Source organism: Henckelia pumila, chromosome 4 (assembly GCF_033568475.1).
Source record: "Henckelia pumila isolate YLH828 chromosome 4, ASM3356847v2, whole genome shotgun sequence".
Taxonomy (NCBI): domain Eukaryota; kingdom Viridiplantae; phylum Streptophyta; class Magnoliopsida; order Lamiales; family Gesneriaceae; genus Henckelia; species Henckelia pumila.
The window spans coordinates 36,080,967-36,106,496 of record NC_133123.1 but is presented as its reverse complement, the minus strand read 5'-3'; the positions used below and the strand labels follow the sequence as shown (position 1 = coordinate 36,106,496).

Below are 25,530 nucleotides of genomic sequence, written 5' to 3'. Positions count from 1 at the left end.
TGTTGCTATGACTGCTTTCTTTTCAGATAAAACCAGTCCTTCTTGTTTACAAATTTTAGAGAAAATCTCTAAGTGTTTAACGTGTTCGTCTATATTTTTTGATGCTATAAGAATATCATCAATATAAACAAACATAAAGTTGAAATAATCTTCAAAAAGGTTATCCATATTTCTTTGAAATATCTGGAGTGCATTAGCCAATCCCATAGGCACAACTTCCCAAATATAGTGTCCTTGTGGAGTAGAGAAGGTTGTGAATTTCTTACTTCCTTCTTCCATCCGAATCTTGTAAAATCCAGACTTACAATCAAATTTTGAGAACACTCTAGCATTTCGTACACAGCTAATTAGGTGTTCTCTACTCGGTATGAAGTACCCATCAAACTCCAGGATTTTATTAATACCTTGGTAGTTAATAACTAGCCTGAAATTCCCTCTTTTTATTTCACCATGATTTTTAACCAGAAAACCTGGGCTGCTATATGGTGAAACTCCTTCTTTGATTAAACCAAGGTCCAAATGTTCCTTGATAATCATTCTCATATCTCTTTGATCTGTTATGTTCATTGGGATAGGCTTATATCTGACAAATTCATACTCTTTGCCTTCCTTTAGAGTAAGACTGACTTTGAGTTGATTTCTATCCCACCATGCCAAAGGATGCTCGTTGTAACTTTCTTTGAGCCTCTTTTTGACATCTTCAAGGGATACTTTATTCTCTAACTCTATATCTCTGTGATTTAGAGTTACCTTGAGAAGCTCCATATCCTCTGTTTGGAGTTCTTGTTCTGTTGTTATTTTCAACATGGTTTCTCCAAACCTTCTTGGATCTTTCATTTTTGGGTGAAAAAGTTGTCCTTTATCACCACGCTGGCTGTGAAATATTATCGGCAGTTGTCGATAAAAAGCAACCTTGACTCTTTGAACGATAATTTTATGATCACAAATTGTAGTGAACATAAGTCTTGTTGACTCATTGTCTTGTGTGTACTTCTTAAACATTTGTAAGAAACTATTTCCTAACAGGATATCAGCTCTTGTATCATGGAAATAGATTGGTGGTGTTTTTACCTTGTACCAAGGTGTTTGACCTGCACCTCCCATAAGGATCTCTGCTTGTTTTATTCCTTTGCAAAGAATTAAAATTCTTCGAGAGAAATCTCGTCCAGCAATTTTTGGCAATTCCTCTTCACATTCTTCAGGGAAGACTCCTCTTTTTGCTGTACAAATTCCTGCTCCCGAGTCAATATAAGCTGCAAAATACTCAGCCTTATATTGTTCATATAACATCCCTATCGGAATGTATATGGAGAAAGGACTTGTTGTCATTTTTTAAAGGGATTACTAAATGGCCCCGTCATTTTTAATAGACTGTGTTGTAACTCAGTAATCCGATTAAGACTATTTACCTTTAGTTTCCCTAAGGACTCAGAAGGTAGAGTATGGTTACTCCTTTCTACTTCTTCAATGCGTTCTAGTAAATCATGTTCATGACTTACTAATTTCAACTGTTGCTTCTTCCTCTGTCTGTGAACAGAGTTCTCGAATCTGATTAAGGGATTGTCCCTTATCCAATTCTCTTGGTTTTCCATTTCGTAGAATTCTTATTGAATCCTCCAAGTCTTTTCTTTTGCCATGAACTCTATTCCTTTTTCAAGGCGTTTCCATGGTTTATGGTCCTCCAGGAATTCTAGACCAAGAATGAGTTGATCCATTTCTTTTCCTGAAATTCCCCAGATTTGAACTTCCAATTCTCCAATATTTATCACTCCTTGGTAAGTTCCTTTTTCTTGTTGTTCCAAATAGTAAATCGAGTTACAAGGGAACAAGTTCCGATGACTTGTAATTTCGAATACTATTTTTACTTCTTTCCATCCTTCTGGAGATCTAAGTTTTCCTATTATAGAAAACTTTTTTTCTTCTGGTGGAATTTCTTGAATAGGAGATTTGTCTCATCTCCTGCTTGTCATTCTGTCTCCTTGGAAAGATAACCTTCGGGGTTCTATTTTAAGGTCTCTGTATAAAACCGGTCTGTCTTGAATTTGAATGTCTGTTTCCTGAATTAAAGAAAACTCGATTCTTTCCGGGTATATTGCTTGAGCAACTTTCCCAAAGATCTCTGGAATTTCAATGAACTCATTTCTAATAAATAATTCAGAATGGTGAGTATTAGAAAGAGCATATGAAATTTGATACGTAATAGAATATGGCCTATTACCTTCCTTCATTAGTATTTTTTCCTTGAAGTTTTGATGCAAAGTCAAGGCTCGACTAAAATCTCTATCAGCTAAATTGTAGGCTATTCTTGGATAAATAACTCCCACAATTTTTCCTGCACATAAATTTCCCGAGATAGTTCCTAGAACCGCATCTTGTATATTCCTCATTCTTTTATCGCATACTACTATATCTATGGGTGAATCTATTCCCTCTTTAAGAGTAGCCTTGATCATTATCTGGATTGCTCCAATATGAATCCAAGACATTGTCTTTGCTACTTCTGCTTTTAATTTATGTAATTCTTCTCGAATTTCTTCAAAAAGAATTAACTGCATTTCAATTTGATTACTGGTTAATTCCATAGGGATCGCCATTTCCCTTCTGGATACCTTATAAATCAAATTATGTCTTTTTTTTCTTAGCCCTAGGTTTCCTAAGACTCTTTCAACTTTTCCTGCCGAAAATCCTTGGTACTTCTGTAATGTTAGATTTTCTCTCATAATCCTTTGGACCATATTATGAGATATTGTAGTTTGACTAAAGAACCCAGCCAAACTTTCATGTGTTTCATGGCAAAACACTTCCTCTTTACTCTGATTCTGATTCTGATTCATCCTCAGAAACTTCTCGACTAAACAATATCTCTTCTTCGTATATGCTTTCATCTGAGGGAATATCCTCAAATTGATATACTTGGACTAGATCTTGAAAGAAGACTGCATCATCCATATCTGGTGTTGCTTCAAAGAATTTAACTCTTTTTTTCTCATTTTCTGGACAATTTGTAGATATATGTCCTCTTGTTCCACATGTCCAGCAGTTGCAATCCTTGAAACTTTCACTTGCTCTTGTATGAGTTCTTCTGAAAGTTCTTCTTGATGGTGTTCTTACCCTGCTTTGTGATGAGCCTGTTGTTGGGGATGTCTACTTCTTCTACCTGATCTATAGGATCTGGCCTTTTGTTTGGACCAAAATGTTCTTATTTTCCAAGAACTTTTCATTCTTTTATTATAGGGATTATTTCTGAATTTCTTCCTTTTAAATCCCTGTGATCTGTTTCCAATGATCGTTGGAAGATCATTTTCTCTACAACACAAAGGTGTACGCTTATCTATACCCCTTATTTTCTTGTAGTTCTTCTGTAATGCTGCCATATGACACCATTCTGCTAATTTTCCTTTCAAAAAGGAGGCACGTCTTGCCAATGTATCAAGATTGCCTGGAACATATTCTTTAATCAGCATTTCTCTCTAGAAACTTGGCATTTTTGCAAAAAATAGCTGAATAGCTATATTTTCCTCGACTCCCAAATTCTATCTATATTTAGTGAATAACATAATGTATTCATCAACTAAGCAGATATCATGTAACTCGAGGCTATAAAGAGCTTGAGTATATCTTCTCTTTTTCTCTGTATCTTGATTATTGAAATAGTCTACACCTATGAATTGTGCTTTAAATAGGGTGGCCATTCTTTCTCCAATCTCGCTGAGGGATTCTCCTGCTAAGATTGATTCCTTAGTTTCTGGCATAGTCATCTCCCATGCGATCTTAACAGATCCCATTAGACTCATTTCTAGAATTTTAATGAATCCTTCTTTATTGAGATCTAATGTCTCTGCTGCTATTTTCATAGCTGACGTCCAATCATCTATAAGATCTTCTCTGTTTTTGAAGTCCAAAACATCAAGGTTTAACATAACCCCGTAAGGATGTATTGGATCTAAAACAGTTTTTCCGTAAGGAGTTTGATGGAGTGGGATTTTACTCCTTCTCGATCTGGTTCCTGCTGGATATGAATTTTCTCCAACCTGGAACTCACTATATGGTTCTTCTGTTTTAACCACATATCTTGGGGGATTCCCTATGGGTTGTTCACTCTCAGGGGAATTCATTTTTAGATCTACTACTTTGAGATTCGCAAAAAAAACCGCAAGATCTTGTAGATCCTCGAGATTTAATCTTTCTAAAGTAGTCATCAGATAGTGTTTTTCTCTGATACTGCTTTTATAAGATTAATCATCATTTCATCATTGGTTAAAGGTTTTTGGACCATTTTGGTTTTACCTTTCTGATGTAACAAAGGTTCGGTACTAAATGAGAGTGGTAACCTTCCTCCTGTATTTCCTTTTCTAGAACCCGAAGTGTGTTCTAGATTTATGATTTTATTTTGAAGATCCTTTAGGTTTCCAAGAATTTCTTCTTGTTTCTTAAGGATTTCTTCAATTTGCCGAGGTATTTCATACAGCTGATTGTTGTAATATTGTACCGTCTTTTGAATTTCTCTAAGATCTCCGGAGAGTTTAGAGGAATCTGGGGTAATCTCTAAAAATTGAGAGTTAGAAATCATTTTTTCTTTATCTCTTCAAAATTAAGAGCATTAATCACAACCTGTTGTAAGTAATCTACTGTGAATAGATTAACTTGTTTATCGGATTTCATATAAATAAAATCCTCTTGATTCAAACCTTCGTTTGAATTCATCTTTTGAAAGAATTTTCTCCTCAACAAAAAAAGCATGAATTAACGAATAATATTATGTCTGAATAATTAACCTAAGGCTCTGATACCATTTTTACGAATAATTCTTTGTACCACGAATAAGCACAAAATCTTCAGATTTTAGCATAAATTCTTTAGATTTTAAGCATAAAAAATCATAAATTCAGTACAAGAATTAAAAAATTAAATATTCAAGTTTTGTGGTTCTAGGGAGCTCTTGCAAAGAATCTTATGGGTAGGGAGTTAGGGCAAAGTCAAGTTTGGGTTTGGGCATATATCACCAATTTGCTCTGAAATTAATTCCTTTTCTTTTTTATTTTTTATTTTTAAAATTATTGTTAGAATGCGATGCATCCATTTTCTATGAGTCCGATCCCTTCTGGATGAATGACTATTATTATTATTATTATTTTGTTGTTATTGTTGTTGTTGTTATTATTATTGTTATGTTGAAAGAGAAAGGTGTTGCGTTATTTTCGCTCGCAAGCGTACAATGTCTATTTTACTATAGGAATTAAGTACAAGTCGATCTCATAGAAAATAATAAAATGATATTATATTAAATATTTGTAATTCATAAAATCTCAATCATATTTAGAGCTACAAAAATGAGTTGATTTCAATTAATTGAAAGTTGCAATGAATAAAATTAACTAACAATGAATTCACAAGAAGAAAGATCAATGAGAGACAAATTCTAGAGGTTCGATTTCACTTGATTATCTACCAGTTTATTTCTTAAAGATATTTATAACATAAATTCTTCTAGTTTATTAACCAATAATTCTCAATATTTTCTACTTCCTTTTCCAAGTGACAAGTAGAATTGCGTATCTAATATCAAACTCAATATTCATATATCAAAGTTTAAATAGTAAATCCAGTAAATAGTACAATAATTCTTCTAACGGCTTCAATGGAGTTATAGGCCTCTCAAACTCTATAAACACCAATGATGTATTTTCCTACGATCCTATTCAAAATCTCTTTCTCCCGAGTGGTAGATTTCAAATAAATATAACGATTCAACTAGTGATCAGCTAATTGAACGCAATCAATTGATCAAGAAAACACAAATAAACCAAATGAAGAATTCTAATATATCAATAAAAATATAAAAAAAACATGGTCTAAGTCAAGTTACGTCGTCCCTCTGGACAAAATAAATTAGTTCATAATGAAAAAAATCAAACAAAGCATGTTCTTGAATATCATTCAATTAGGAGAAGGAAAAAAATAAAACGAGGGTAGATGATGCTTCTCCGTCTCCGAAAGTCGTGTGGGGACCCAACACAGATCACCTACTAATAAACTTATTAAGCATGCAATTAATCAAGATAATCCTAAAACAACAATCAAACAACAGAAATAAAACGAGTTTACAACTCAAACCGATAATATACAACCGGTGACTAAAATCCCAAAATAGAAATAGTGTTATACAAGCACATCGAAAAAAATATCAAACCTAATGAATCAACATGCGATAGGAAGCACATCCCTGCAGCCACTGGTCCAATCTCAAACCTGCTTCGAACCACTAGCCTCGCCCAACTTGAGCCACGACCCGTCAAATGGGATGTCCAAGGAAATATATATAATAACAAGGAAGTGAGCGAACTACGCTCAGAACGTAAGCACGAGTACACAAACCTACTATGATGCATGCAAATGACGGGGTACTGGTCAACTCTCAAGTTTTGCTCTGTCTAGGCGCCAATTAGTGTATAGTATCATCTGGGACCAACTCTGCTGGTTACATCCACACACTCGCCGAGGATCACCATAGGTCAGTCTTCGTCATCGCAGTACTCCCAGTGTCCAACAATTAAAAAAAAAACATAGGGCTGAGTGACCCTACTCAAATGGCTATCTCGAAAGAGACTCGGCTCAACCTTGATATGCACATGCAGCATAATATATAAAGCAGTAAAACATAGATCATGACACATAAAATATAATATATAAGCATGCATACTAGCTGAAAATATCAGTCAGTTACTTACGTACCTCTCTAAGGCAGTCTAGCAATACCAGTCTAGAGTCCAAGCCTACAAGCCAACAATTATCATATCACTACAAGAAAAAAGGTGAAAGACAACGCTTTTTTCGCGTTGTTAATGTCACCAAAAAAGCGTTGTCGTAGCCAGTATTGTAAAAGACCACGCTCAAAGACAACGCAAAAAAAACGTTGTCATTTTGGGCAAAGACAACGCATAAAAAGCGTTGTCGTTTCTAAAAAAGACAACACATAAAAAGCGTTGTCGTTTTTGGTAAAGACAACGCATAAAAAGCGTTGTCGTTTTTGGTAAAGACAACGCATTAAAAGCGTTGTCATTTCATAAAAAGCGTTGTCGTTTTTTGTAAAGTCAACACATAAAAAAGCGTTGTCTTTTTTTAAATAAAAAACACAAAAAAAATTAAATCACAAAATTTCAATATTATAAATCACTTAAAATTCAAAAATTTCTAAAATAAAATTTAATATACAATCTTCCAATATTATATATCATTCAAATATAAAAAATAATCGAATTCTAAATTAATGAACACTAGTTAAAAAATATGCATTAATCTTGAAAAATTTTGATTCTTCACTTCAGCACATGTCAGCATCCTGAGCTTTCATAAAAGCTGCAACAATTTCTTTTTCTTTAATTTGTATCTCCATATTGTAAATTATTAAAAATAAAAAGAAACATAAAACAAATATGAATAGATTAAAAGCCGAGCTTTTATAAAAGTCGCAACAATATCTTTTTCTTTAACATGCATGGTACCCACAAAAGTTCAAAAAAATAATAATAAAAAGTAATCATGGTTGCAAGAAAGAAAAGCTAATATAATTAACATTTAAACCACTCATGTAATATTTCGAGCCACGCCACAGGCAAGTACAGGAAAGCTACCACTTGTTTGAAGGAGTTTATTCTAAAGAAATTCTGGAAAAAAAAAAAAAAAAAGTGCTCCCAGCAACCCAACTCCAAATTCTATCGACTTCTTTATCTTATAATCACTGTAACTGTTAGCAACATCACCAAAATTAGAGATTACTCTCATTTCACGTTAGTCATACCAGTAAGGGAAATTAGCAAGCCCAAGCTCGCTACAAGGAAATCATCAATCCTCAAGATAGATCTACAGATTTAATTAATACCACTACAGAAATTTGTTCTTGAAAATCAATTATAAGAAAACATATCTCACATAAATCTATGTGTGATAATGCAAAAGACCATCACTACCAAATTTCACACATCAAGCGAGAACAATAACTCTGTTATCTCATTGACATAGGAAAAAACTAAAACAACTATCCCCTTACACAACTTAAAGACAAGAAAAAATCAATGCCCACTGCAAAAAAGGCAAAACAAACAAAATCAAACCTCCATATTGTGCCCCCCCCCCCCCCCCCCCCACCCCAAAGGACAATTTAAGCAGCAAAGCCCACCACAAAAACAAGCCAAGAAATGAAGGAAACACTCACCAAAAAAGCTTACAACTTTTTCCAGGGAAAAAAAAACAGATTATGAAACTTACAGCCACAGTTGCTGATAGGAGGAGTGGAAACACTGCACGCAACGGGCAAAGTCGATGCCTTTGTGACATATATATAGCACTAACACTGACAAACAAGGGCAAAAAACAAAAATAAAAATGCACTAAGTAACCCAAACTGTTTCTCACCGATGGAAGACGTCGCCCACCATCTGTACTGAATAATTCATCTGCTTGAGTTCTTTAACGAAAAGGATTAGCTGGAGAAGCATTCTCTCTTTTTCTACTGATTGATTTCCTCTGTAAATCTTTCATATCACTAAACTTTACTCTGTTTCGTGATGTTTTTGACAAGGAAGCAGGTGAATCACAAACAGAGCTCTCATTCTTCACATAATGATGACACATTCTCCACATGATGGTGACATATGCTCTGGCTTCTGTATTAATGTAGTTAAAAAAATTATTTAATTGGTGTGGGGCCTCGGGTTGCTAATCTCAAATCTTAAGGGGCAATTAATGAATAAACATCATTAATCTAATAAGGAAAGAATAAGGATCAATAAATTTTATTTTTTTTATTTTCAAAAGGGGGTGGGCTCGGGCGGTCAAAAACTTCCGCCCGGGCGCCCCTGATTTTTCCAAAACAGAAGGCTCGCGCTCGGGCTGCTAAAAACTGCAGCTCGGACGCTTCCTGGGCAGAATTTCACCCTGTAATTCAGCAGCCATTCTTGATCCTTTTCATCCATTCCAAGCTATCAAATTCAAGTCTAAAACATGTATATTAACATAAAACATCATCTAAACATGTCCATAAAGTATTGATACTTTAAACTAGAAGTTTACAATGCATCAAAAGCAACAAAAAACACAACTAGTCGCTAAGCTTTCCAAGTCCAAAACCCAGATGTTCTCTAACATGTTTATAAAGACTTAGCTACAACGTTCCATCTCGAACAACCTGAGTCCACATCTAATCATCTCTCATGAGCTACCCACGACGTCCTTGGCCAGCTCCTGCCCCATCTGTTGTCATGCACACATACAAAACAAGACAACAGCCGGATAAACTCCGGTGAGAAATCAATCTCAGTATAACCAACATATAGAAAGCGTTAAATAAATCATATCGACTCTATTTAAACTCGACTCAACAAATAGAGTAAATTAACGCTTCGCATAAGAACTGATTCATATAACTTCGAGGCCATCAAGATTCATAAATGATCTTGACATGGATATCCATCTAACGAATTCGTAACCGACTCGCAAATAAGGTTAACAGCAACCTTGGCATAGAATCAATTCAATATAGCATCATATTAACTCAAATCTAAAGATTCACTACCTGAGATGGATCGACAACATCATAATCAAATCAAAAACATAAACAAGTATGTGGTTTTTGCGGGCCAACTCAATAATAGTCATTCTTGAGTTTCAAAGTCCCTACTTCGCGATGTCATCATTATACCTTCGTTATTATCGATTCTGAACTCTTCAAATTTGAAAGATACATCAAATACACAAATATCAAACTTCATTCCAATCTATTGTATCAAAATCGATTCGAAAACTTCATAAGATCGTCAAACGATCGCATTTCAAACCTCAATCAACTTTCTTCGGTTTAACTCGGCGTCTTGAATTGTTGGCCTTCAAAACTTGACTGAAACTGAAGAATAAAAATACTATAACATTCATAACATCTAGATAAAGACTTCAGCTCAGATATAGGCTATCAAAACAGTCTAAAAACTCAATTCAACGGCGTAGCGATTGAAAATCGGTAACCGACGTAATACCGAAATCATTTCTAACTTCAAAACCAGTTATACGTGTATTCAATTCAACAAACCAGCTGATATATCATTCCAAACCTCATCTCAATAGCTATAACAATTGATATACATGCTGGAATCAAAGTTGAATACAAATAACACAAACTCATCAATACGGTTTCGCAATAGAATCGCATAAACGTCGATATACATAATCAAGAACTCAAAATCTGTTATTTGCCATCTAATGATTTCGAAATCCATATAACACAACATAAAACTTACACGAGATCGAAGCCCTCGTCGCAAGGATTCCAGAACAATTTACGGAATCGAAATCGGATAAACGGAGCAAAAGTTACGACGAATCGGATACCTGGCATCAATTCAATACTGAAGTCTACCTCTCTGAATGGTGGCAATCCCGGAATCTCGTCAGGGAATACATCTGCAAACTCATTCACCACTGGTAGATCAGTCAATGTTGGACTAGTCCTCAGCATATCGACTGCATAGATCAAAAATCCCTCTGCTCCCTTCTGTAACAAATCAGTCATAGCAATAACAGATATCAAAGGAATTCTGGCTCGTGATCCCTTACCATAGAATTTCCATTCATCAGTCATATCAGGTTTGAACTTCACGATCTTCTGAAAACAGTCCACTGTTGCTCTGTACTTGGTTAACATATCGATACCGAGTATACAGTCAAAATCAGACAAACCAAGAACGATACAGTCAAGCTCAACTTCATTACCTTCATATTGTAGTACACAGTTTCTAACAGACTTCACTGATACTATACCTTTTTCCAACGGTGAAGATATAGACACTACAATAGTTAATGACTCAACAGGCAATGAATACAACGTAACAAAGTGTTCAGATATGAAGGTATGCGACGCACCCGTATCGAATAAGACATAGGAAGGATAACCATAAAGAGAACAGTTACCTGCAATCACATCGTCTGGTGCCTCTTGTGCTTGCTCTTCAGTCAATGCAAACACTCTTGCTTGTTGCCTCGGAGGTTGATTCACTGACTGACCTCCTCCTCCTCCTGTTCTACCCTGTGCTGCTGGTTGTGGCTGAAATGAATGCACAGAAGATCCTGATTGAACCACTGGTCTTGATGATCCAGCACCCTGTGTACCTCCAGAACCACGCTATGGGCAGACTCGTGTAAAATGACCTGTCTGATTGCAAATGTGACAAGTACCAAAAACTCCTCGGCATTGTTCACTGGTATGTCGACCACCACACTTGGTGCAATATACATCGGCTGTTCTCTAACATGTTTATAAAGACTTAGCTACAACGTTCCATCTCGAACAACCCGAGTCCACATCTAATCATCTCTCATGAGCTACCCACGACGTCCTTGGCCAGCTCCTGCCCCATCTGTTGTCATGCACACATACAAAACAAGACAACAGCCGGATAAACTCCGGTGAGAAATCAATCTCAGTATAACCAACATATAGAAAGCGTTAAATAAATCATATCGACTCTATTTAAACTCGACTCAACAAATAGAGTAAATTAACGCTTCGCATAAGAACTGATTCATATAACTTCGAGGCCATCAAGATTCATAAATGATATTGACATGGATATCCATCTAACGAGTTCGTAACCGAATCGCAAATAAGGTTAACAGCAACCTTGGCATAGAATCAATTCAATATAGCATCATATTAACTCAAATCTAAAGATCCACTACCTGAGATGGATCGACAGCATCATAATCAAATCAAAAACATAAACAAGTATGTGGTTTTTGCGGGCCAACTCAATAATAGTCATTCTTGAGTTTCAAAGTCCCTACTTCGCGATGTCGTCATTATACCTTCGTTATTATCGATTCTGGACTCTTCAAATCTGAAAGATACATCAAATACACAAATATCAAACTTCATTCCAATCTATTGTATCAAAATCGAGTCTAAAACTTCATAAGTTCGTCAAACGATCGCATTTCAAACCTCAATCAACTTTCTTCGGTTTAACTTGGCGTCTTGAATTGTTGGCCTTCAAAACTCGACTGAAACTGAAGAATAAAAATACTATAACATTCATAACATCTAGATAAAGACTTCAGCTCAGATATAGGCTATCAAAACAATCTAAAAACTCAATTCAACGGCGTAGCGATTGAAAATCGGTAACCGACGTAATACCGAAATCATTTCTAACTTCAAAACCAGTTATACGTGTATTCAATTCAACAAACCAGCTGATATATCATTCCAAACCTCATCTCAATAGCTATAACAATTGATATACATGCTGGAATCAAAGTTGAATACAAATAACACAAACTCATCAATCCGGTTTCGCAATAGAATCGCATAAACGTCGATATACATAATCAAGAACTCAAAATCTGTTATCTGTCATCTACTGATTTTGAAATCCATATAACACAACATAAAACTTACACGATATCGAATCCCTCGTCGCAAGAATTCCAGAACAATTTATGGAATTGAAATCAAATAACCGGAGCAAAAGTTACGACGATTTGAAAATCAAGATTTCAAAAGAACACAAAGGATCTCGACTTTCTGCTTAAAACTTCTGAATTCTCTAATATCATGCACGTGTACATGCTGATTAGACAATATAATCTGATAACTTCAAGCATAATTGCAGTTTAGCCCCTCAATTCTTCACTATTTGCAATTTGGTCTTCAGCCCTTATTTTAATTCAATTTCAATCCTAAATAATTTAAGAATATTAGAATTTAAATCAAAACTCTAAATATTCTCAAATTAAATATACTCGAATTAAAATTAAATAAATTCGGATTAATAGTAATTAATCTCGGGCCTTACAATTGGGAACCAAAAGGAAATGGCAATCGTGTTCAGCCCATGCTATATGACAATTGACATATATCTCAAGATCACCAAAACATGTGAAGAAGTGTAATTGATGATTTCACATGATGTGTATGCAGAAGTTACTAGTATACTGGTAAATATCTAAATTTTCGCATCTTGCAGCATAAGGTGTTCATCATTTTAGTTATGCGCATGGAGGCTTTGACAAAATTTAAAATAAAGAGTAGTGAGCACCAATAGCATTCATATCAAACTATGATGAAGAACCAAATCAATAGTTAATAAATTCAACAAAGACAGTAGAATAAAGTACATACATAATGGGTGTGATGATTTTTTACAGCTTTGACTTTTTAACTATGAAGCTAAATACATGTGAACTCTCACATAATTAGTATCTACTCATTTTATAAAAAACAAGAATGATGCAACACAAAATATAAAAATTAAAATCTCCGTATCATATGAATGGCAGCTCACTGCCCTTGGAAGTTCAGATGCAAACAAATAAGCCAACTTGAATAAATGCATTCTTGTACAGATTCGACAAGATTGATTTTAACAAATTGATTTAAGTTAGAAAACATCAATCTGATTCCCTATGTAATGGCTCTTATAAATTAATTTGTGCTTCCACTCCCAGTAGCAATGTTCATTCAACTATCATTGGCAAAACATATAGAATGCAAATCAATTCCAAGTTTGAAAGAAGCAACTTGAAAAAATACTTTTAATTTAAACCAGCTAAGCATTCCTCTCCTCTGGTTGCTTCTGTAGTCTCTTGCTAACTCTTCAAGATTTGGGACATCAGTTCTTCCATCTGAATAAAAGTCAGATTCAATACTTCCAGCATCATCATCAATCGTGTAATCTCGTTTTCTATCTGGCAAGTAGGCCAACTACACATTAACAAAAGCAATCAGCGAGCATACACCTTCGAGTCATAATATTTGATCTCTAAAAGACTAAAACAATACAAAAGAAGTTATCAACGCCAGATAAACCTGTTATCTCATGGATACCTATAAAGACATGATGCTAATACCTCAACTTCCCCAAATGAGTGCCTCCTTCAGTGGCTGGGCTTTTCATGGATATTAGGTTGGACAGCATTTTTTGTAGAAACCAAAATTAACTTGGTTAGTCTCTGAATTTTTCCCATTAAAGCTTTTTTGCTTGATCTTCCTCCTCCAATCTTGATTGTAACTTCCCCTGCCCTGCCTCTAACTGTAAAATAAATAGGTATATCAGAGTAAAACACTATGTTATTTGGCTATAGGTAGTTTACTCTAGTAGCCAGGTTTTTGTCAGATAGATTTTTAATGTTATTTACTCTAGTAATGTTATTCTTATTTTGAAAAATAAGCAAACATTTTTTTAAAATGTAAACACACAAGTGTTATGGATTATACCAAAGCGATCATGACGATAGTAACAATTGCAGAATAAAACAATCAACAAGAACACCAAGATTTACGTGGTTCACCCAATATAGGCTACGTCCACGAAGCTGCTGCAATATTTATAACCGGAGAAATATTACAAGTGTGTACAAAACACTTTTCCTCACACTATCCCAATTCCCGAGTATTACCGAGAAAATATTTCTCTAACTCACACAAGAGAACACTCAAGAAAACCCAAGAAACCCTTTTTATTTCTTTTTCTATTTGCTCTCGATTTTGGGATGAATATAATGAAGCATGAAGCAGTCTATTTATAGGCTTAAAAAACGCGTATAATTAAATGCGAAGCTTTTAATTCCATTTCCCAGCCTCCAACTTTTATCTGCCATCTGCCCATTTAATGTTTGATTGACATTTCACCTAACATTTCTCCCACTTGAAGACTTGATTTCAATCATGGCTTCACACAATCAATGCAGCAACTCATGTTTTCTCTTTCATACTTGCAGTCCGACTGAAGTCGAGCATAACTTCAGTTTGTCAGTGGTCACCGCCTTTGTGAACATATCAGCTGGATTTTTACTTCCAGGAATCTTCTCAAGCATCAAGATTCCATCTTCCAGAACAGATCTGATGAAATGGTACCGAACCTGTATATGTTTCGTCCTAGCATGATAAACAGGATTCTTTGCCAAATGAATAGCACTCTGGCTGTCACAGTGTAATGTGCTATCCTCAAGCTTCTGACCCAATTCCTCAAGGAATGATCTCAACCATATCATCTCCTTACTAGCTTCTGTCACTGCAACATACTCAGCTTCAGTGGTCGAAAGTGCAACAATCTTTTGCAACTTGGACACCCAGCTTACTGCCGTACCACCCAATGTGAACACATATCCAGTAGTACTCTTCCTGCCGTCTAGGTCACCACCCATGTCGGCATCTACAAAACCTTGTAAGCCTGAATCTGACTTTCTGAAGCACAAAGATGAACTGATAGTACCTTTCAAATATCTGAGAATCCACTTCACTGCTTCCCAGTGTTGTTTCCCTGGATTGCTCATAAACCTGCTCACAACTCCCATTGCATGTGCTATGTCTGGTCTGGTGCACACCATTGCATACATGAGGCTTCCGACAGCAGAAGCATAAGGAACCTTATTCATATAAGCATGCTCCTGCTCCGTCGATGGTGATTGTGTTTTGGTTAGTTTGAAATGACTAGCCAAAGGAGTACTCACCGGTTTAGCTTCATTCATGTTGAATCTGCTAAGCACCTTTTTCACGTACTCTGCCTGAGATAGCTTCAAGACTCCGTTCACCCTATCTCTCAAGATCCTCATACCAAGAATTTGTTTTGCAGCTCCCAAATCCTTCATTGCAAATTCTTTTGATAACTCTCTCTTGAGCTTATCAATCTCCTCCAGACACGATCCTGCTATCAACATGTCATCCACATATAGCAGTAGAATGATATAAGAACCATCAATCTTTTTCACATAACAACAGTGATCCGCCTGGCACCTCAGGAAACCATTGTTATTCATGAATCCGTCAAACTTCTTGTACCACTGTCTTGGAGCTTGTTTGAGACCGTACAAGCTCTTCTGAAGTTTGCATACCATTTTCTCCTTCCCTCGTACTTCAAATCCCTGTGGCTGCTTCATATAAATTTCTTCATCCAAATCACCATGAAGAAACGCCGTCTTTACATCCAACTGCTCCAGATGTAATTCTTCCTTAGCCACTAGTACAAGTACTGTTCTGATAGTTGTTAACTTAACCACTGGAGAGAAAATCTCGGTGTAATCAACTCCTTCTCTTTGTTGAAAGCCTTTTACAACAAGTCTTTCTTTGTACCGTTTGCTGCCATCAACTTCTTCTTTGATCCGGTACACCCACTTGTTGTGTAATGCTTTCTTGCCTTTCGGAAGTTTCGTCAACTTCCAAGTATGATTGGATGACAGTGAATCCAACTCATCTTCCATGGCTAACTCCCACTTGGTTGAATCATCATTTTGCATTGCTTCTTCAAAGGTTTCCGGTTCACCTTTATCAGTCAGCAAAATATAGTGAAGTGCAGGGGAGTATTTCTGAGGTGGTCTGATTGTTCTCGACGATCTCCTGAGTTCAATCACCGGAGTTCGTGGATCAGCTTCTTGTGCAGTTTCTTCTTCATGGTTACTATCCTCCGACTCATTCATAGGAATATCTATCAATGGCACTTCATTTGACTTCTGGACTTCAGGACATTTATCTCCTGCTGCAATGTCTGACTTGTCCTTGTACAAAACTTGTTCATTGAAAATGACATCTCTGCTCCGAACGATCTTTCGATTTTGGTCATCCCAGAACCGATAACCAAACTCATTATCTCCATAACCAATAAAGAAACACTTCTTTGATTTCGGATCAAGTTTCGTTCTGTTGGTTGAATCGATGTGAACATATGAGAGACAACCAAACACTTTCAAGAACGAAAGGTTTACTCCTTTGCCGCTCCAGACCTCCTCTGGTATTCTGCAATCAAGTGGTACCGAAGGTCCTCTGTTGATCAGATAAGCTGCAGTGTTAACTGCATCAGCCCAGAATGATTTTGGCAGTCCAGCGTGCAATCTCATGCTCCTGGCACGTTCATTCAGGGTTCTGTTCATTCTTTCAGCCACACCATTCTGTTGAGGAGTACCAGGAATGGTTTTCTCCATCTTGATCCCGTTCTGTGCACAATATTTCTTGAATTCAAAATCTTCATATTCTCCACCATATCAGACCGTAAATACTTCACTTTCAAGTTGGTCTCATTTTCCACCATGACTTTCCACCTCTTAAAGGTCTCGTAAACATCAGATTTATTTTTCAGAAAATAAACCCAAACCTTCCTGCTCGAATCGTCGATGAATGTGACGTAGTATCTTGAGCCTCCAAGGGATGTCACAGGAGATGGCCCCCACACGTCAGTATGAACCAGCTCCAACTTTGCTTCTTTCGGTTCTCTACCGCCTTTCGAAAAGCTCACTCTTTTCTGCTTTCCAAGAACACAACTTTCACACAGTTTGTGTTCGACATTTTTTAACTCCGGTAGTTTCCCTTTTGACATCAGCATCTTCATTCCTTTCTCACTCATATGTCCAAGTCTACAGTGCCATAGACTTGAGTTAGCTCCAGCATCCACAGCTGCTAACATGTCTCTGCAACTGGAAGTCATGTAGAGGGTTCCAGTTTTCGTTCCTCGAGCAACAATCATGGCTCCTTTGCTCACTTTCCAAGAGCCGTCACCAAATGTCACTTTATGGCCTTCGTCATCGAGTTGTCCCACTGAGATCAGATTTCGGGTCAACTTTGGTACATGCCTCACTTTGTTGAGCTTCCAGATGGATCCGTTTGACATTTTCAAACTGATATCACCCATACCAGCTATTTCCAACGGTTTTCCATCAGCCAGGAAAACTTTTCCGTAATTACCAGCAATGTAATTACTGAATACCTCACGATCACCGGTGGTATGAAATGAAGCTCCTGAATCCATAACCCAAGAATCAACAGGGCTTTCCATGGATAGTACTAAGGCATCATGTACACCCTCAGTAACAACATTTGCATTATTCTTGGGTGCTCTGCAGTCCTTTTTCATGTGACCAGTTTCACCACAGCTCCAGCACTTCAATTTCTTTTCAAATGTATTTTTGTCTTTTCCATTCCTTGATTTGGATCTGCCTCGCCATCTGTTAGAATTCTTTTCAGCACTTCTGCCCCTACTTCTGTTTTCGAGATTTAGGGCAGATCTCGATGATGTTGCTTCTCCCGAATCCCTCCTGCGAACTTCTTCACCAAGGATTCGATCTCTGACATCGTTGAATTGTAACTTTCCCTTTCCAGCAGAATTGCTAACCGCTGCCCGCATCGGCTCCCAAACATTTGGTAAAGACGCCAAAAGAATAAGTGCACGAATCTCATCATCAAACTTGATATCAACCGATGTTAGCTGGGAAACAATCGTGTTGAATTCATTGATGTGTGCCGCCACCGAAGCACCTTCCTCCATCTTCAAGTTGAATAATTTTTTCATGAGGAACACTTTATTATTTGCAGATGGCTTCTCGTACATGTCCGACAAAATGGACATCATCTCCTCCGTGGTTTTTGCCTCCGCCACGTTGTGTGCCACGTTCTTTGTTAGGGTCAATCGTATTACCCCTAACACTTGTCGGTCAAGAAGCTCCCACTCATCATCCTCCATCTTTTCTGGTTTCACCCGGATAGAGGTTGATGTAGCTTCTTGCTATACAGATAATCTTTAATCTGTAACCGCCAGAACGTGAAATCTGTACCGTCGAACTTATTGATTCCCGGTCCCGATCCGTCATTTCCGGCCATCGCTTCACCTGCCTTAATAAAATTTCAAAAAATCTTTTCTGATGTGGAAGATCAGACAAAGCTGCAACCACAGAGCATACTCAGAATTTTAAGAAATTTTTCACCAAGGCTCCCGAACACCGTAACAGCTCTGATACCAGTTGTTATGGATTATACCAAAGCGATCATGACGATAGTAACAATTGCAGAATAAAACAATCAACAAGAACACCAAGATTTACGTGGTTCACCCAATATAGGCTACGTCCACGAAGCTGCTGCAATATTTATAACCGGAGAAATATTACAAGTGTGTACAAAACACTTTTCCTCACACTATCCCAATTCCCGAGTATTACCGAGAAAATATTTCTCTAACTCACACAAGAGAACACTCAAGAAAACCCAAGAAACCCTTTTTATTTCTTTTTCTATTTGCTCTTGATTTTGGGATGAATATAATGAAGCATGAAGCAGTTTATTTATAGGCTTAAAAAACACGTATAATTAAATGCGAAGCTTTTAATTCCATTTCCCAGCCTCCAACTTTTATCTGCCATCTGCCCATTTAATGTTTGATTGACATTTCACCTAACAACAAGGCCTCATCATTTTACTGATGAACTACACATAACGTGTCATCTTGAAAAACATAATTTTTCCAGCCAATCCAAAATTTTTCGTGATAATAGGATGTTCAATTAAGCAATCGGATATATAAAACACATATCAAGCATGGACTTATCCACTCATATCCAGAAGCATCAATTAAAGAATATCATTTGAAACAAAGCAAGGAAAAAAAACATCAAAATAAATTCAAATCTATAAGAAGAAAAACAAATCGATAAAAACTATGACAGCCTAAACGACAGATCCGAGTCCAGTGTAGCAGGTTTCTTCAAAATCACCAAGTCTAATCCTTTCAAATAAAAACTCTCGAACAAATAAGGTAAAAGTAGATTTGCGCATAAATCAATTTCTAGATCTCAGAGTCAAGTAACACATATATCCAAAATCGAGTCTTAAAATCAACAAAAAATGAAAAAGTATTCAGCTACTAGTACAAAAATAACAGGAACCAGCGAGCCGATGGTGTTTATGTATGATTTCAGTGCTTCTCCGGCGATGAACCACAGGTGGTTGGACATCGTCTCTCCAAACGAGCCATGCTCCTCCCCAACTGCCTCTTCCGGATGGGCTCCTCCGCCATCTTGCTCTTCACCCTCATAGGCCACAAGATCTTCAACCCCAAAAAATGAGAAAAGGGAATCGGAGGATTTTACAATATGAGAAATAGGGTTTCACGAAATCCCTAGAAGAAATGTCTGAATTGAGGTAAAGTACCTGGAAAAGTAAATAAACTTATTTTATTTTATCTCCTTACGCTTTAAATTAAAAAAAAAAAAAAAAAAAAAGCGTTGCGGTACGTTTAAAAAACACGCTCATCAACAACGCTTCATCAAAAGCATTGTTGATAAGATAAAAAGTGTTGTACTTTTCTAAATTAAAAATATAAACACAACGCTTTTTCTTAAAAGCGTTGTGTTTATTTTTTTTACAGCACTTTTCATAAAAAGCGTTGTCTTTTAATTGTTGTTAATGATCATTTTTGTTGTAGTGTATCATTGAAGCTGGTCTAAAAGAATTAACTAAGCTAATAGATATTCCCTATTACTACTAGGGTTCTCAGACTATACCTGCGTCCGTCGTCAATCATTTGTTGTCAAAGGTCCCAACTTCTGAGCACCGCTCCGCAGCTTCTCTGGAAGCGCCTCGCTATTACCCGGGCCTCGATTATAAGACTGAAAACGCCCAAAGAACTCAAGACCAGAGAGGGAAAAGTTGTGGATTGGCAAGGAAATCTGATTCTCGGATGCCCTATTTATAGGGAAGCTCCGATCTCCGCATGCATGCCACGTTCCAAAATGCCCTGATCGTAAGCTCCGATCTCTACTTCGGAAGCTCTGATCTCATGCATGTGATGGCGTGTCCAAACGCTGGTGACACATCACTAGTACGCATGACCTAATCTTCGGAAGTTCTGATCTCACGTTCGGTGGTTCCGATCTAACCCTCTGCTTTCAATCTTGAGCATCTATGGTTCAATGCTTCCGAACCTACTTCGAAAAGTTTGAACTTTTCGGTAGTTCGAGAAGACCAACTCTACATTTTTTATCCAATTAATCATCCGACTAATTAGGATTATGATTACTTAATCATGATTTACAACTTATATAAAACATATTTTAGATCATAATAAAATATTAAACATTAATTTTATTTACTGTCGAATTTTCCAACAAGAAAGAATCAATATAATAATTTTAATCAAAATTTCAAATTCTTTTAACTAAAAGTAATGACATAAACAATTGGATGAATAGATTCAATATGGACAAATCAGTAATTTAGGTCTCTCAAACTTCTCACACTTTTTTTTTCTCTCAAACCATGCATTCACACGTTCCTTTCTTTCCTTTGCCGAAATTGTTCTCTTTCCACATATTTCAAAAATTAAACCGTTCAACTTCTTCCAGTCTTCTCAACTGCTCACAATGACCCATTATTTTATTTTTAAAGAAAAAAATGAAATCCAAAGATAAAAGAGGACATTGAGGTTGGAAGACTGGACGATATCCTGCAAAGCCCACGAGAGGCAAAATCGTGTTGGTATTGTTCTTGTTTATTATAATCTTTCGTGATTATGATCTTCGTTTCACTGATTTGTTTTATTTTATTTTTTTATGTTTTTTTAATTGTGAAAATGTCGTTTAAATCCAACTTAAAAGAAAATAGGATGTCGGTTTCTGTAGAAAGTAATTTAAAATTTTGTTTAATTGTTTGTTCGATTATTGGAAGATTAGTAATTTCACTTTGTGATATGGGTAGTAATCGAAAACAATTAGTCTCTGTAGATGTTATATATTATTTTTTACATACTGCTCAAATAATATTTGTTATATTTATAATCTTCTTTAGCTGCAAAGGATAATATTAATTATAAATATGTTTTATCGTGTGTGTCACGTTTACTAGTGTGTAGTATAGGCGCGCATAGGGGTGATTTTGAATACATTTTTTTATTGGGGTGACTAATTTATTTTTATTTTTTTTTTAGAGTGTGACTAATTTATTTGATTACATTATGCAACATATATTCTTCTCATTCATTTTTTAAATTTAATATATGAATGTACACACAAATCGTTCAAGGGTAGAAAATAAATTTTCGCGGCGTAATCATTCTATCGATGGGAAACCCCAACAACTATTACAAACAAACATTAATATCACAAATCTTTATTTTTCACATATAGTGTGTAAAAAATAATAAGTCCTCCATTTCTTTAGATTTGACCTAATAAATGTAGGATCGAACGTTTGTTCAAGCGATATGGTTTGATCGTTTTATCCAACAAAGATATATAATTATTACATTTTATCAATCTCTCTTTCAATAATTACACTTCTTGCAATCAATGGTAATCGAACCTACTTTGGCACTGATACCATTGTAAGATCAAATGTTTGTCACTTTACCAAAAGTTATAGTTGGCGGTAACGGTGCAACTCCAATCTTTTAAATCGCAGTATACCAAACATCATGATTCGATCATTCTACCCAAAAAGAACAATTATTGCAACTCACCGTAAAATTTAAGTCACAAACTCTAATAATGTAGAGCTCAATAATGGGTACGCGAGGAATCATTATTTCATTATTATCATATTTTATTGTACTCTATAAATATTTGGAGGGCGGTAAATTTTTGCCTTAAAAATATATAGGGCACTTTAACGAGAAACAAAGCAAAGATCAAATATTCTGGTTAGATGATCGAAACTTTCTGAGTGCTGTCAAAAAGTAAGGATTAGATTCCCTTCGAAGCATCAAATTAACCAAAAGTTTCTCTTGATTTGCTTGCGATGTTATGTTTTTTGTAAAAATCCGTCAATTTATGTGAAAAACTCGATTGTTATCTCCGGTTGCTTTCACTTGTGAATGGGTCCATACGACGGGTTGGATTTTGTTGGGATGTGAGGAAGGGCGCTCATCTCCTATTCAACAATTATGTATAAATTATATTAAAATAGTGTTTGGAAGACTTTTTAAAAAATAATTTTCAGCTTTTTTTTTGCAAAATTTTAAAATTTTGTTAAAAAAATATTGAAAAGTAGTGCTTCCTAAAAACTCTTCCAAACACAATCTGCATGTATTTTTGTTCACTTAAGATGTTTTTGAGATTTTTTTAAAGAGAATCTTCATGGGTAATTATTTGAGGGGTTTTGTGGTGTATAAAAAAAGATATATAAAAAGAACGTGAAGTCCTATATAAAGATATAAATATTTTTTTAATTAAAAAATTTATATTTTAATATAACAAGTGTAAATGTCCTGAAAATTTGAAAACAAATAAGGTATAAAGTATGCTTATAATTTAAAGATATAATGTTTTAAATAATATTTATTTGTCATATATATATATATATATATATATATATATATAACATAACAGATCATGTATATATATATATATATAAAACATAACAAATCATGATCTCCTCTATTTTAATCTCTTTCTCGGACAGATTCCGAGGAGCACTCTTTCACATCTTCAACGCAAAAGCAAGTTCCCCTTTCTTTTACTGTCACGCGAGTTGGGGATCAAATTAACTAATTTAACCGTCTTCAAATACAGTTGGGAGTTTGCTTGTTTAAACTATAGTTGTAGGAGGAATGCGGTTTTGAGGGTCAATTTTTCGTTCGAAACTTTTATATGAATGCATGAATTGGAAGTCGCATTCCAATTTTTCTAGCATATTTCTTCCGACACTAAATTCAGGTATATATGAGAAAAGGCTGGAAAAAAAAAGTATTATAAGTAAGCAATATGACTCGATGAATAAACATTAATGTAATCAAATGTATTTATATAGGAGAAGGCTTACATATAGTCTTGAGCTGAATTGTCTTGCCTAATCCGTAGAGCCTTAGAGATTGGATCAAACTAAAAATCCTCAACCTTCATCTGATCTAGCTAGAGTCTCCACCAAGGAGATTAGTGGATGTTCTTATAATTTTACCTAGAGTATAGGTCGCTTTTGATATAGTCTCGCTGATTTATATTTAAGAGATATGTCAACCCAATCTATATCTGAGAAAAAAAATAATACCTTTGACTTAAAAAGTAATATATTTTCATGATCAGTCGACTCAGTAAGAGATCTGTCACACAAAATTAATTCGTAAAACGATCTTGTAGAATTTTTTAGTACTACATACGTAGGTGAGAATATGAGTTTATGAGATGAGTGTGTTCGTCCATATATATATATATAAAGTAGAAATTAATATTTTCAGCATAAAATTTAATATTTTTTAATATTGAATCAAGTAAAAAATTTGTCTTACAAAATTAACTCGTAAAACAATCTCACAAATTTTTTTGTATTATGAGATTAGGCCGATCATGAGAATTGAGTGAAGGAAAACAAAAAATTTTAATTAAAAGTAAAATATGAATTAATTTTTTAGCAATGTTCTAAAAAACGCTAGGCGGGCGGCGACCCACCGCCTAGGAGGGGCCTAGGCGGTTTTTTTTTTAAAAAAATCTAAATAATAAATAACTTAGAATATCATGAGTTTTATTATAAAATATAATTTTTATGTCTTATGTTTTTTAGTATTTGTACGAAACTCTTATAAAATTTTAATAATAATAATAACAACAACAACGTCAACAACAACGTAAATATTAATAGATATCAAGTCTTCATATGTAATATGAGATTTAATTTTTTGCTTGACTTTTTTTTCTGCGCTTCTTCTTTCTTTCTGTGTTTGTTTCTCGCTTCGCGTCTCTCTTTTAGTTTTGATTTTTAATTTTTTTAATAAAAAATAGTAACCGTCTAGGCGGATTTCTGTCAACCTAGACAGGAGATTAGGCAGACAACGCCTAGAGACATAGCCTAGCAAAAAAGCGAGACGATGGGCAACCACCTAACGCCTAGGCGACGCCTTTTAAAACACTGTTTTTTAGTAAAAACAAAGCTAAAATTCGTCACAAATTTTAGCTTTCGCTCGAATATTACAAATTAAATGCCAAAGCACTTTTTGACGAGAGGAATATAAATTGTGATTACTAAAAGAAATATTCCACTAGTTAAAAATATCTGCATATAAAACCATTAATTATTAACACACAGACGAGTTAAAGAAAAGGTAAATGTAATCATTGTTTTTTTTTTTTTTTTGAAGAATAAATGTAATCATTGTTAGTCATTCCTTTCTCTGCTTGCATGATTAATACAAGCATGAAGTACAATTAGTTATCTCATCTTCAAAGAGATCATTTCACAAATAAAATGTCTTGATCCCGTTCCACTACTTCATATGAAATTAATTAATATAGGTTGTAATGAAATAATTTAATTTTTACACACTGCATTTTATATTACTCACACTTCAATTATTATATCGAATTTATTGATAAATTTGAATGTGTAACATAACGTAGAGTGTAAATTATATCATTCTCACAAACTTTAAACTTAGATAATGGAATCAATCGATATTAGATTGTGTAATTTTGAACTTCCTCACTTGATGAGCCTGAGAAAAATGTAAACTTCGAAATTATATTATTTAAATTGTAAAATTTAAAAAAAAAGATCAAGTTATCTTGTTATGATTAATTAATTAACATATAAAATATAGGAGTAATCAAAGAAAATTACTCGAAGTTAGGGAAAAAATTAGTGGCCGACAGCCTCTAATGTTAATTAATAAATATCATTGTTCTGATTTTTGACCCAACCACCATGGATTATTTATGTTATATGTTTTTACACTTTTATATATACTAGTAAAAGTCACGTGCGATGCACGTGGTTACATCTTTTGTTGTCAATAAATG

At 35.2% G+C, this 25,530-nt stretch overlaps 1 long non-coding RNA gene across 4 annotated transcripts; it reads right to left on the bottom strand.

The window, feature by feature from the left end:
• Positions 1-8,339: 8,339 nt before the first annotated feature.
• On the bottom strand, positions 8,340-19,942 carry LOC140867156 (uncharacterized). Of its 4 annotated transcripts, none has more exons than XR_012145060.1 (4): positions 19,672-19,942; positions 13,897-14,078; positions 13,580-13,750; positions 8,340-8,663 (listed from the first exon to the last, which is right to left on the bottom strand). It is a non-coding gene; the product is annotated as an uncharacterized lncRNA (long non-coding RNA). The 4 variants fall into 4 exon arrangements; XR_012145058.1 differs by having other exon boundaries at positions 19,678-19,942; XR_012145061.1 differs by having other exon boundaries at positions 19,687-19,942.
• Positions 19,943-25,530: the final 5,588 nt, after the last annotated feature.